Genomic DNA, 15,515 nt, shown 5'->3' on the forward strand with positions numbered 1-15,515 from the left:
ACTTCCCGGCGCACGCCGGGAGCCCCGCGTCTGCAGAGGAGCGCGGCGCCAGCTGCAGCAGGGCGCGGAGTCACCTGCAGGGGGCGCGTCGCAGCCGGCCGGGCAGGTGCCAGGTGGGCTGAGGGACTCGGTGCAGGTGCCAGGGAAACGGGCTCCAGGCTCGGGCCTGGGGAGAGGAGGCGGCGGGCTGAGGAAGGCTGTTTCGGGGCGCAAAAAGGGAGGCGACCTGGAAATTGGGGGAAGGGAGTGGTAAGGCCGCAGCCTGTCTAGAGCAGGATAGGAATGGAAGGCCAGGGAAAGCTGGCAGCTAAGAAAGCAGATTCCCTTCCCTGCGGCCACACGGAGGAAACCTGGGGCCGAGGAGCAGAGAGCAGCCCGGTCACTCTGCAGCCCCTGCACAGAAAGCGAGGACTCTGACATCTCTGGAGGTAGAAAGGAAAACCAACAAACGGCATGCAGCTGTCATTCAGAGAAGCCTAACACTGATAGTGACACTGCACAGATGGATAATGACGCTGCACAGTAATTTGTAAATAAACTTACTGAGAAAATTGCTACCATAAAGTAGAATAAAAGCGAAACAAAAGTAAAACACAGAAATAAAAAGAAAAAGCATCTGAAAATTTGCCAAACCTTTAAGAAGCAGATATGCAAAAATTCAGGAGTAGCCTAAATGGTAAAAAAGATATAAAAGGATGTCTCAGAGAACTGAAGAAAAAAGACAGAACCATCTTCAAAATGAATGTAACTAATTGGCATAAACAGGGAGCACAGTTGATTATACAATAAAGGCACACAGCCGATACAAACGAGGCTGTCAAGAAAACTTTGCGGGAATAAGGTAGAGGTCTACGGCCTACCACCCTGAATGCACCCAATCTCGGAAGCTAAGCAGGGCCGGGCCTGGTTAGTACTTGGATGGGAGAAATAAGGTAGAAAATGAGAAGAATTGATAGGCGTAGAAGTATTTTGCACCAATTTAACAAACATTTATCAGTGAAGATTCTAAAGAAGAACGGGAAGAATTAATATTTCAAGCCACAATCAACAAAGTTTTTCGGCGGTGACAGAAGAATGAATCTAGGAGCTCATTAGTCAGTTTTGGGACCGGCCAAGCAGAGTAATAAAACTTCACAACTCAAACTCCTTTAGGGCTCCTGACCGCGAGCCAAACACTTCCAAAGGACACCCCTGCAGACGGGCAGGCGGCCGCTCAGCAGCGAAGTGTAATATCAGAAACCATGTGGCAAAGCCCACAGATGTTGGGGGACAAAATGGCCTGAAGACACCCTGCCAGGCCCAGCCACCTCTGGATCAAGACCAGACATCAATCATTTTGAACATGCAAATTATAAAGCAATATCGTGCTTGTGAGTTTTTCCTGATGAATCTTTCAGAGTGACAATCGGAAACCTTTGGCAGAAAAATTGATGTTGAGCACTGACTATAAGAAAGGAGCACGTTATTCTATAGTGACGCCTGAGTATTAACTTTGCTGGTGGTGCAGAAGGACAGCTAATGGAGGAGAGAGAAGAAATGCGTGAGGGAGACCAGAGAGCAGGGAGAGAGGCGGCCTCCCAGGTGCTTGGGGAGCGACATTGAATGGAGGAGGGCAAAGCCCTGCTGCAGACTGCACAACTACGGGATGCTTTGGCTCTGTCATCAAACATCAGAGTATAGCTGTGGTGCGTAGGGTGGAGCTCCAACTCCAGGCTGGCGGGGTCCCTGCTGCTGCGTGGCCTTGGTCCCTGTGTCCCTAGCACCCCTTCTCTGTCTGCTCCCCAGAGTGATGACTGGAGCTGCTTTGCTCTGCCAGGAACTTCTGCCACAAGGCTCCTGCCTTGGAGCCAAGTGACCACAGACAAAAGCAAATTAAATCTCTTCTTTAAATTGTAGGTGTCAAGTGTTTTGTCTCCATGACAAGGAAGCTGAGTAATACAATAAAACCGTTGAAAACTGGGATACCTGATGTCTAGCACTGAAGAAATAGATGGTCAGTAATAGGGAACCTTAACTGTTAGGAAAAAATAAAAGGAATCAGGGTTTCCAGGAGAGGACAGGCTTTACGGGGCCTCATCTCTGCAGACCCGGGGTTTCCCACGGTTAAGGAGGGGGATGTCCTGAGTAACACTGCCGTCAGGTGGTCAGCGGGCAGCTCGTGAGCTGTCAGTATGAAAGAGCCAGAGGAGGGAGCACTGCTGAACTTCAAGTGTGGCTCCTGAGAGCCGATGGGTGGGCAACTTGTCAGTCTGGGGAAACCGAAACTTCCTTATAATAAATAAGTTAAAGGGCAAATGGCGCATTGTGAAAAATGCTGGCTATGCTACTGCCAGATGATAGAATCGTGAAAAAGACCATTTATAAATCAAAGAGGAAAGGGTGATATGCCTAAGCAATCTACACCAAAGAAAATGAAGGTTTTTAATAGGCTTATTAGTCAGTTATACTTTCAAAACTTATTGAATTTTGATGGAATAATTAAAACAAAATGTGGAGTCCATCAGCATTTATCATGTGTAATGCCATGCTTACATACTTACTGCTAGCTTATAAACTGGCAGAAAGTTTATGGATTGTAATTTGGCAACATACATAAAATAGATCAAAATCTAAAAACAGATTTATTTCTGGCTTAGCAATTCCATGAATGAAGCCGAAGGGGATAATTACATTGCTTTATTTGTGTATTATCTTTATAATATCAAAGTTGCATTGTAAGTATATAATAATTTTATTCATATGTAGGAATGTGTAATATGGTATATATTTTGCATACATAACATGTATTTTATAGACACACATATTATGTGCATCATCTGAATTTGTAGACTAGATACACATCTTTAGATATGTTCTCAAATTTTCCCAGTAGTCAGCTCTGCGTGAAGGAATTGCAAGCTAGTATTTTACACATCTATACTTTATTTCCTAACATAGATGTATATCCATGCTTACAACAAAAGAAAACATAAAGACTATTATTTAAACAGGTGTTGTAAGAGAAACTGTTATAGGGTCTCAGAAGCTAAGTAGGAGGAAAACACTCCTCGATTGTTTAACTGGAGCCGGTCACAAGGCTGCTGAGGCCTGCCTCACTCTCTACCTGTGTCCCAACGCTGTGATACTGTTTCTTTCGCACGGTTATGTTGGTGACACTTCTGCTCCTGAAGGACGCATTGGTGATGGGCACCCCAATCTGACTGCTGCTCAACAAAACTCACCCAGCATCTGTGGTTCACAGCCTTCGAATTTTTCTTAGGGAAGAACAGACCTGAAACGCCTTGCCCCACAGTGACACATGTGAGGCCATCAGTGGCTCTACACTGTCACATCATTACCTGCAAGTCTGCAGTTCACACCAAGGGTCACTCTAGGTGGTGCGCACGGTGCAGTTCAGACAGATTCACAGCGCTGCGTGTAACCACGACTGAGATTTCACTGTCTGAAAAGCCCTGTCGCCTCTGCCTGTTCACCCTCTTCCCCATGACCGATCCCTGGCAACCAGTGCTCTGTCTTACAGTCTTCACAATTTTATCTTTCTGAGGATGCTGCGTAATTGGAATGTTTCTGTTTATAGGCTTTTCAAGCTGGCTTCTTTCATTTGCAAATAAGCATGAAAGTTTCCCCGTCTTTTCATGGGGTCATAGCTCTCCATTTTTAGTTCTGAACAATATTCCATTGTCCCATGGGCCACTGTTTACCTGTTCACTCACTGATAAATATGTCAACTGCTGCCAGGTTTGGACAGTTATGAATGGAGCTGCTGTGACCATCTGTGTGGAGGTTCTTGTGTGGACGTGTGTGTTCAATGCATTCGATAGTTAGAAGTCGGGCGTAAATATGCTTTGTTTGTAAGAAACTATCACAGTGACTTCCAGAATGTTTTCAGTTTCAACATATTGTAAGATTTTTCTTGAGATTGCTTCTCTGAACTTGTGTTATTTTATCTCCATGATGTGGGGATGGTCCATCTGTCCTTCTGTTACTGAGTGTTGGCCTCAGAGTAGACATTTTATTTTTTGTGTTCTTCTAATTTGTTAAGGAGCATTTAATGGTCCTGAATGTGGTCAGTCTTAAGCATTCCATGAGCCTGAGAAGAACATGTATTATTCAGTTGCTGCTAGATGGGGTCTGCAGACGTGGGTTGTATACACACAAGGCGGACAGTGTTGTATGCATCTGTGTGCTTACTGATGTTTGCATGCTGGACCTGTTCATTTCTGATAGAAGGCTGTGCAGCTCTCAAATTCTACTGGAGGAGAGCAGCTGCATGCTCTTGCAAGCCCAGTAACTGGCATCTCAAGTACCAGGATGCTCTAGTTGAGGACCACATGCTAAATCCTATGTGATCTTGGAGGACTGACCCTATTGCCTGTCATTTTTCTTCATAAATTTCCTTGCTTTAAAGTTTATTGCCTGAAAATGACATCAATATCTCTGCTTTTAGTTTTAATTAGTGTTGGAATTATATATATATATATATGTTTCACCCATTTACTTGTAATCTGTATGTGTCTTTATATTTAAAATGACTTTCTTGAAGACTAAATTTGCTTGAGTCTTGGTTTTTGATCTGCTCTGATAATTTCTATTTTAGTTAGTACCTTTGGATTATAATGTTAAAAGTGGTGATTTAGATGGATGAGCTATCTGCATATCATATTTATTGCAGTTTTCTATCTATACATTGTCCAAATTAGTTGGCTTCTACTATTTTCCTAACTTTTGTGGTTGTAATTGTAAATATTGTATGACTCTGTTTTCTCCCCTTTCTTATACATCATTCATAATTTTAAAACTGTTTCTAATGGTTACCATGGAGACAGTAATATACACGTACAGCCAGGCAGCTCCCACTGAGATGGCACCGTGTCCCATCATAGGTGGTGACACTGCCTTCCCAATGCTCCTGCCCTCCCAAGTGCCACTGCAGCCATCAGCGACATCACATGCACACACGAGGCTACACGTGCAGCATCCACACCTGAGCAGACTTCACGGGGCGCTCTTCACACCAGGACCTCCAGCCTTAGGTATTTGTTGAGTAAGTGAGCAGCGAAGCCAGGGGGTACTGTATCCTCACTTATTTTTCTCTAGTGTATTTTTTTCGCTATGCAGATCCAAGCTTCATATCTATATTTTCTCCTGGCATCAAGGCAGGTCTAGTGCAACAAACTACCTCTATTTTTTAACTTCTCCTTCACTTTTGAAGAAAGTTTCACAGGACACAGAATGCTATGCTAGTTTGAAGGGTTTTTTCTCTTTTTGTAACTTTAAATATAGAGTACTTCATTTCTCCTCTTCCTGCTTGGCTTCTAAGAAGATGGATGCCATTCTTACTCGTGTTCCTCTGCAGGCAAGGTATTTCCCCTCACTAGCTTCTTTCTGAGATTTTAAAAACCGGTAATTTGAAAATGATGTCTCTAGAGGCATATTTTTAAAAAATTGCTCTTAGTGTTTTCTGAGCTCCCTGCTTCTGTCCTTTAGTGTCTGACATTGACTTGGAGAATCGCTCAGGGTTATTGTTTTAGACGTTTCTTTCATTCTCCATCCCCCCTCCCCTCCCCTCCCCTCCTCTCCTCTCCCCTCCCCTCCTCTCCTCTCCTCTCTCTCTCCTTTCTGTTCCTTCCTCCCTCCTTCCCTCCCTCCTTCCCTCCCTCCTTCTGCCTCTGCCATTTCCATGCTTTCTGTAATCTCCCACACAGCCTTTGGATTTTCTGTGCTGTATTTTCCTTCTTCCTTCTGTTTTTCCATTTCAGAGGTTTTGGCTGATACATCCGCAGCTCAGAGGTTCTTTCCTCAGCCCTATGCAGTCTATCAGAGACAATCAAAGAGGTTCTTCACCTTCGTTAGTGTTGTTCACCTTGAGCTCTTCTTTTTGCAGTCCTCTTTGGATTTCTGTCTCTCTGCTTGCACTGCCATGTATGCTTGGACGCTGTTTGCTTTATCCACAGAACACTTAGCTTGTTAATTGTCTTGATTTTAAATTTCCTGCCTGCTAATTTCATTATCCCTGCCCATCTGGCTCAGACACTTGGCCTGTGCTTTCAAACTATGTTCTTTGCCTTGAGCATGCCATGTGACTTTTCTTTGGTAGCTGGACATGATATACACCACCTAGTGAAAGGGTGGACATAGCTGACCTTTGGTACCAGGCTGGTAAGATATGGGAATACAGCAGGTCAGGGTTCTATAACTGGGCTCAGCATAGAGTGGGCCCACCTTGCAGGACCATGTTTAAGGCGTGACTCACCCGGATGGGATGGGGTGGCGAGAGAGGGCGGGGATAGGGGTTTGTGACCCTAGGTGAGCTCTGATGGCGCCTTGGTAGAAAGGCATCGGTGACTCGCTTCTCCGACCAGAATGCACCTGTGTATCTCCGAAAGGTTCCTGTTCCTGTCTGCTATCCTTGCTCGATGCAGGAGTGAATGCTTCCCTAATGTTTACTGTGAGACACAGGCCCAGCTCCCAGAGGTAAAGGACACAAAAGTCTGGGCCCCCTGAAGGTTTTCCTGCCACCATCCTGGACCTGGAGGAGGCTCCAGCCTCAGCAGGTCCAAGCTCTGCCTCTGGCTCTGCACTGCGGTGTGGTGTCTGTCCTGGGACCACCCCGCATGGCCCTGAGGGGGCTGCTGGTTCTGGGTCCCTGCTCTAAGAGAAGAGGCAGCTTCCAGGTTCCTTTCATGTGGACCCAGAAACTGATACCTGAAAATTTTATCTTAAAAATATAGAAAATAAGAAATTAAGAGTGTCTAAAATTTCCTGATTCTATGTATTTTATCCCTTTCTCAAATCACGAGGCTAAGATTAGATGCCACCCTGGCAGACCATAGATTGTACATACATCTCATGAGCCACATTGTGGCAGGGGAGAGTTAATAGATGAAGATGTGTTAATGCAGGGAGAAACGTGGCCAAAAACGTAGCAAAACTAGGCCAGCACTCTGAATGTCTCCATGGAGTGCTGGGCTGGGTACTCTACAGCCGAGTCCTTTTGTAGCTTGGCTTGGGACTGAGGGGAGCTTGTACACTTTTGTTTGGTAGAGATGCAAATAATTTCTTCGTGGTGAAAGTAGCCATGCCACAGACTGCTGTTCGGGGCACTGTGAGACTTTCTACCTCAGCTCTTTCCTCCTCATGGTTCTCAGTGTAAGGCGTACACACCTGCTTCTCCCGTGATCTTGGAGCTGGCCAAACATCAGACTGGTTAATAGCAAGTTGGACACATTCTGTGACTTGTGTGCATTTCATATTTGCATGAGAATCTTGATTTTAATATTTTAAAAAATTAAATGGTGGCAATTATCTTTAAAGATTCTCTTTTTCTATTGGAGCAGATACTTAGGCAGATACAAGGTAGCTCTTGGTGTGATCTTGGCATGAGACCTAAACAGGAGTGGTAGCCAGGGTGGAAAATTCTTATCTGGCACATCCAAAGCCCTGCCTGGGTTCCATCCCTAGCACCACTCATGAGACGCAGGAACCAATTCCTACATTGGAAAAACTCCAGTCATGGAGATTTTTTGCTTTTAAAGACTGATACAAAGTAATTATTTCTTAATCCCAGATGTGTACATTTCCTTCTGTGACTATTGACATTTTTAAGTAGCAATATTTAAAATGGAGATTTTTGGTAGCAATTTATATATTATTCTTAACCTGTTTTTTCAATTATACTTTTGCACAATCATTTTTATTTAACTTGTCTTTACAGTGCTCTCAAAATAACAGTGGTAAATAATTGCTTTTTGATATAATTAATTAAGACCCAGTGTCACCTTGACATTTACTCTCTCAAAATATCCTTTAAAAACTCAGTTTAATCTTATAAAAATGAGGACTTTTATTTTTTCCATCCTTTACTCAAATTCTCACATGACGTAACAAAAAAGAAGATTGTATACACAGAGTATTTCTCTTATGTCTTAACACGTATTTATTTATTGACAACTTTTCATCCGCTGTTCATTACTGTGGACTTGAAAATATAGATGAACTCAGAAAATCAAATAGTCAGGGTGGACACCACTTATAAACTTGAAAAAAGAGAGTTTGCTTCTACATTTCTCATTTCTATTCTAAGATTATTTTTGTCCAAAAATGGAGGACTAAGAGGATGGAATAAAAACATACTCTTAACTCTCCTCTTGAAAACTAATCACTTCCTTCTGATTGTCCCTCTTCATAGGTGCTGTGATGATTCATGCCTTATTATTTTCCACCTCCACTGTAACAATAAACTTCAGACTCCCCACTGGAGATAAGCTGCCTGTGTTAATTCGCACTGCCGCACCTCAAAGGCCCCGCTACCACCTGTCCTAACCTTCACTATTCCAAAATAAACTCAACCAAACAAACAAAGAAAAAAGTAGTTAATAAGGTAATTAATATTATCTTTCTACAAAGACAGCAAAAAGACTTCCAGTTTGGGGTTAGGCAGATGGTGGAATCTTCCAATCTTCATTCTGTCCTAACAACCTGTGAAGACCTGGACGACTGAACATGGACCATTTCTCACATCTGTCACAGAGGGGAGGAGATCAAGGGGCAACAACTGTCCCCAAATTGGAAGGATGGGCCGACAATATGGAGAACTGCATTTTAGCCAAGAAGAGGGCCTTGAAATGTCCACAGGAGAGTAAGGAAGGGTGGAGCGGCCTGATTTATCGGAGAGACGAGGATTCCAGGGGAGCCAAGGGGTGGAGGAGGCTCCTGATCCTGCACTGGGCTCAGGCTCACTGCCAGGAGCCCCCACAGGGCCTTCTGTGGGTCTTGGAGAGCACTGTGCTCCTTCTGCCAGGGGCAGAGAGGAAAAGGAATCAATTTGAAATGAACCGCACCATTCTGCTCTTAACAAGCTCTGCCTTCAGGAAAACCTATTGTACCAGCCTGTGAGGTAGTACATGAGCCTGCTCTGTCGAGGGGAAGAAAACACTCATCTGTATCCTTTCCATTTTCATGTTTGGGAAGGGAAACACAACAGTCCAGCCCTGTGCACACATCTTATTCCACCTAGTGGAGGGCGACACTGAGAAGCACCACTGGAGTTCACATGAGGGGCCCAGGCTCACCCAGAAGCTGACCAGCAGTAGAGCAACAGACGGCCGCCCTGTGTGTCAGTTAGCACCACGTCCCTGAAGGGCTGTTAGTCACCGTTCTACCTCTTCAGTGTGCCCCCTCAGACCGACACAAGGCATATCCTTAAAGAGACAAACCAAATGTAACCCCCCCCAAGTAAAAACCATCCCCAAAGACAGAACAAACATCAGAACCAGACCCAGAAAATGACAAGGATGGTGGAATGATTGGCTCAGAAATTTAAAGTAACTGTGATTAATATGATAAAGACTGAGACAAAGCGGGCAAAATGCAGGCACAGATGGATAATGTAAGCACAGATACGGAAATTCAGAGTCAAAAATAAATTCTAGGGATCAAAGACTGTAACAGAGAATAAAATATGCTTGGTGGGTTCATCGATACGCGGACACAGCTGACGACAGAATTTTTGAGTTAGAGATTATAAAAGTGGAAACTTCCAAACTGGAAAAGCAAAGAGGGAAGCAGGAGAAAAGAATATGCAAGATCTCTAAAGGAACAATAAAAAGTGGGCAAGTGGAATTCTAGAAAAAGAGAAAGGTCAAAGGAGAGTCAACATTTAAAGCAACAATCAATGAGATATTCTCGACTAATGTCAAGCATAAACCCACAAATCCAGGGAGCTCACAGATAATCACGCAGGCAAAGAGAAACTCCGAGGACACCATTTCCAAGCTGCAGAAAATTAAATATGAAGTCCTAGAAAGAAACCCAGGGTGTAGGTATATATGTGTGTTGGGGAGAGAAGTTACACAGAGAAACAAGGACTTGGAAATGCATCCAACTTCTTGGAAATCATGTAAGCAAAGAGAGAGTGGTGGGAAACATTTAGAGTGTTCAGAGAAAATCCCCATCACTGTGCCATTCTGGACTTGAAAAATCATTTTGAAACTGGATGAGAAATAAAACTTTTGAAGACAAAACTGAAGGAATTTATTGCCAATAGCACTGCTTTATAGGAAATGTTAAACAGTTCTTTATAGAGAAGGTAAATAATGTGGGTCAGGACCTCAAATTTGCATAAGAAAAGGCAAAAATTCACGAAGTAGTAAATGAAGATAAAAGAACAGTTTGACTTTTCTGGTTATCAGCCCAACAGATAACATTGTGTTTAGAATAATAACAGCAATAATGTACTCAAAGGTGTGTTTTTGTCTAAGTGAAATGAATGACAACCGTAATATGGGGATAGGAAGGCCTAAGAGTATATTTTATTACAAGGTATTGTATTATTTACATAGTTACACAATGTTATTGGAAAATGGACTTGGATTAGTTGTAAGTGAACATCCCAAACTCTAGGGCAAACACTAAAAAAGTAAAGGAGCTATAGTAGATATTTATGTATCAATTTAGCAATCATAATAGATAAATATAAATGATAGCAAGAGAGATAAAATAGAATTTTATAAAATTTTCCATTAACCACAAGTCAGAAAAAGAATGGAAGAAAAAGCAGTTAAGAGCAAAGCAAATGATAAGCAGGATAATAAATATTAATCCAGCTTTAGAACACAATGTCAGCACTGCACTGCTTAGAAGATTATCAGAGCAGATGAAGGACGGTACCTGTGGATTGTCCAAAGAAATCTACTTTAAATATAAAGATATACACTAAGGGCGGAGAAAGATACATCAGGACATTAACCAAAACCGAAGTTTAACTCTTTGTACTAATTTCAAACATGGTGAAATTTCAAAGCAAAGAAAATTATCAGGATTAAGGACGGGCATGAGGCAAATCTAAAGGGATCAAGTATCTTGGGGGACATAGCAGTGTTCACCAGGACTGCATGTTAGGTAGCTTAATAACATCCATATGTTGCAAAAATGGATAGAACACCAAGGGAAAAGGATAAATCGCTATTATGATTAAAGAATTCCAAACCCCTCTACTAGAAATAGAAAAATCCAGAAGTCAGAAGATCAATCAGGACATAATTGAACTCAATTCAATCAGTCAATCAGATATTGAAATCTATCAAGTGCTTCATCCAACAATCATCACACCTTCATTTAAAGTTTACATAGAATATCCATCAGGCTAGGCCACATTCTATGTCATAAAACACACCTTAACACATTTAAAAGAATAGAAATCATACAATGTCTGTGCTCAGATCACAATGGAATTAAAATATAATTCTATAATGAAAACATGCCTGAAAAATCCCAGATACTTGAATATTAAAAAATTGACTTCTTTGTAACACATGGATCAAAGAAGAAATATGAGTCATTTAAATTTATTTTGAACTACCTGCAACTGAAATGAAACTATCAAAATTGACTGCATTCAATGCATTTCTTAGAGGAAAACTTAGAGCATTGAACACATACAGGTTGAGACTCACATCCAAAGGGCTTAGGACAGAAGTGTTCATGGTTTTAGAATATTTTTATAGCAAATTTGCTGCCTTTTGAAGGGAACCCAAGTCCACGTGTTTCATGCACATCTTATACAGGGACCCTCAAGATAATTCTATGTGATACTTTAAATGATTCTTCCCATGAAACAAAGTTCATATATGGTGAATCATCAAAGCACAGATGTCACCAGCTCTGTCACCACGGGGACAATCTGTGGTTGTTTGGTATCACTGTCACTCTTGACTCTGCAACTGTATGCTATCAACACACAATTGTTGTTTTACATTTATTCCTGCACAAGGCATTAGCCATAAAAAGATAATTAATACAATAGGGAGACCAAGTGGTCCAGAGGCTTCTCCAGTAAGCCCGTATGACTGCCAAGCAATACAACCAACAGCTGCAGTCACCCTTGCTCTGGGAGGCTACGCTTGAGTAAAAGGCATTTGATTTCTTCTTATGGAACATTAGAAGAGATGCAAGATGGGGAAGTGTCATCAAATGGGTTGGCATTCACTGGAGGAACGGACTTAATATAAAATTTTTACAGGGTGAGCTCCCATGAGCACCTGTGGAACAGATGGAGGAATGCAGCAGGGCTGCCTGTGCACTGGAGAGCCCCAGGAGGAGGAAGGTGAGGGCCTGACACTCACTGCAGAGTCTGGAAGCCTGAAGGGATTGGAGGTGCACGTCCAAAGGTGGCAGTGGAGACCGGAGCTCCTCCAAAGAAGCAAGAGCAGACTTCCTTCTTTCCTCCTTTATCCCATCCAGGCTACAAGCTTGTTGATTGGTGCCACCCACATCACCCACATCACCCACATCGGGGGTGGGTGCTCCTTCCTCAGATTGCAACCAGCCTGTCAATCACCCACAGACAGTCAGAGCTGTGCTCCACTAATCTGTTCTGCTTTCCTTAGTCGGTTCCATTTGACATATCACAAAGAAAGACCAGTGTCTCTAGTGACAAAGGGATGTGGCGATGACCTCTTCATGAGCTTCCTGCCAAGCTGCCTTGCTCCTTAAATCCATTTCGTCTCAGAGTGTGCACACGCTATGACTTCCTTTACTAATGCTCTGCTCCAGGGCTTCAGCTGTACATCACACATCTCACCATGCAGCCCGGAGACTCCTTTGCTTCATCTCATCATCATCATCATGATTATCACACCCACCTTGCTTCAGAATCACTGAGACTGGTCAGCATCAGTCAAGGAATGAGTAACTGGGTCCTCATTACCATGCTGGAAACACCTTCAACATCCCCTTCTTTATGTCTACAGAGAACTCTGACACACAAAGGCCTTGGGAGTCTTCAGTTGGGTTACGGCGATCAGGCAGCAGTTAGCAGCAGAGGTGCTGTCAGTCGTAGCTCTCTGGAACCTGCAGGAGCACGCGGGGATGACCGCATGCAGCCCGGCTTCAGGACGAGGTTCCTCAGGACTCCCTCACCTGCCGCAGTGCTCCCTGCTGCAGAGTGTGTGAGGAAAATGCCCTCTTACTTATCCCTTGTTGACCTAAAGATACGCTGGTCACATGCCTAATTAATAAAGTCACATTTGGAGAAAAATACATGGCATAAATACTACATTTTAGGAGAATTTTAACTGGAGTATGAGCAGAACAGCTGTCAAAAAATAACAAAACCTGTGCACATCATCCTACCCAAATCCTCAGTTATCGTGAGTCACTGGTACAAAAGGCTCTCGAGAGCACACAGGAAAGGTGTTCTGGGCTGTCCCCGCCTTTTTGTTAGCGCAGTGGTGAATGGTAAAAACTCACGCCTGAGACGGTGAGAGCAGGAGCTTCTCCCTGGCGGGCTGGTGTCTGTGCGCCTGCTGCCACGTGGGCTCATCTCTGTGCAGCTATTCTGTCCTGAGTCTCATCAGCTGCCGTCAGTGTCCTTCTGGGACAGTAACCCCCAAACAGAGGTGACTCACCAGCATTTCAGACTTGCCCTCGCATCAAATTTTCCTCAGCAATAATCTTGGGACACACTGATGGACACCTTTTCCACTTCATGATCAGTCAATGGTTGATAACCGTTTTAATCTCTACACATTTATTACCATGGCTTTTCTTAAATGTCTGCAACTAACTTGTCAGGTATTTATAGTTACTTCCAATCTTCAGTTCATCATGAAGGTCATTGTTGTTTCAAGATAAATATACTATCAGTTAGCTTCTGTTCATTGCATAACTGATAGATCCATTTTTGACATAGAACTGAGATTTCTGGTTTTAGTTATTGTATGTGTAGTATTTTATTTTTCATTCACTTCTGTTTATCATTTGGGGATAGAACTTCAACAGTTTATTGAGGTCATAGATGTAGATTATTCCAGCATTGTACTCTTCGGAAAGCAATTTACACTTACGCTTTGCCCAGTTTCTCCCAAAGCTCGATATTCTGTGCTATTGACAAACACCTCCTTGTTTTCTTATCAATATTTCCCCTTTAGCTATCTACAAGCCTTTGATATAGTTTAAACAGCATCCTTTTACCACAGAGCCCAGGAAAGCAAATTAGCGAGACACCCCCCCCCCCCGCCAAAAAAAAAACCACCAACAAAAATCACACGGTGAATGATGCATGCAGGCCTTCATGTGGTGGCGCATTGGTGGAAAGTCTCACATTGCTGCTCCTGGCTGGCTTGAGTGTCATCTGATTTGCCCTTGTGGGGCTGCCTGTTTGGGGAACCAGGGCGAGCACGGGAAGGGCACACTGTGGGGTGCAGGGTGGTCTTTGTCCTTGGGATGCTAGAGGGACCATGTGTTATGCATCTGAGCTTTGATTCTGACTTGTCACACAGGTCAAGAATAGAATTTTTGACTTATGGCAACAGGTTTGTGCTCAGAAAGTTTCAGATTTTGAAACATTTCAGAATTTTCACATTAAGGATGCTCAACCTATATTAAAAAAGAAGAAAATCCTAGCATTAATTATCTAGGATTTGACCATAAAAACTTGCAAAGGAAGACCAAATCAAATCCAAATGAGGCAGAATGAAAGAAATTATAAAAATAGGAGCAGAAATCAAAGAAATTGAAATAGTAAATCAACAGAGATCATCAATTAAATAAAAAGACTTGTTCTTTTCAATATCAATAAAATTGATAGTCTCTAGCCAGGGTAATTAAGGAAAAAAGAGATGATAATGACGATTAATATTAGAAATGAAAGAGGAGCTATAACCGGGATTCCAAGAGATGGCAAAGTGGTAATGAAGGGATACTGTGGCCAGCTCTGTGCTCCCTTATTGGATAACCTCGATGAAATGCACTGGTTACCCATAACTTACAAAATGTCAAAACTCACTCATGAAGAAAAAGAAAATCTGAGTGTTACATATATTAATGAAATTGAAATAAATAAAAATAACCTTTTTAATTTATGATGGAAAGCTCCAAGCCAAGACAGGTTTCCTGATGCATTACAAGTTTTTTTGGTGTATGTATGTATGTTTGTGTGTGTGTGTGTGTGTGTGTGTGTGTGTGTGTGTGTATATACACTGGGAATCAAACTTGTGACCTCACACTAGCCAGGGCTGCTGAGCTAAATCCTTTACCCTACAACAAATTTTAAGAGAGAAATAAGATATTCTTTACACTTTTCCAGAAGATATTATCAGAAGGAATTCTCAACTTCTATAAAGCCAGCATAATTTTAATGCCAAAACAAAGACATAGTAAAAAAAATTACAGCTCTGTCTCTCATGAATATATGCAGAAATCTTCACCAAAATACAAGGAAATAGAATCCAGACATACATGAAAAGGACTATATACCAGACCAAGAGGAATTAGTCTCAGGGGCTCAAGGCTGATTTAACGTTAAAGATTTGCAATCTATCATATCAACAGGATAAAGAAGATCAATCACATGACCGTATCAATAAATTTAGACAAAGTATTACATAGCATTCATCAAAACTAGGAATAGAGAGCCCTTTCCCTACATGACATATAAAGTCTACAAACAACCTCTAGCTAAGATCATGTCAACAACAAGAAACTGAGGTTGTCCTGAAACATCCCCAGAAGGAAGG

This window comes from Cavia porcellus, unplaced genomic scaffold (genome assembly GCF_034190915.1).
Source record: "Cavia porcellus strain 051 isolate PalLab524CR breed Dunkin Hartley unplaced genomic scaffold, mCavPor4.1 scaffold_14, whole genome shotgun sequence".
Lineage (NCBI taxonomy): Eukaryota > Metazoa > Chordata > Mammalia > Rodentia > Caviidae > Cavia > Cavia porcellus.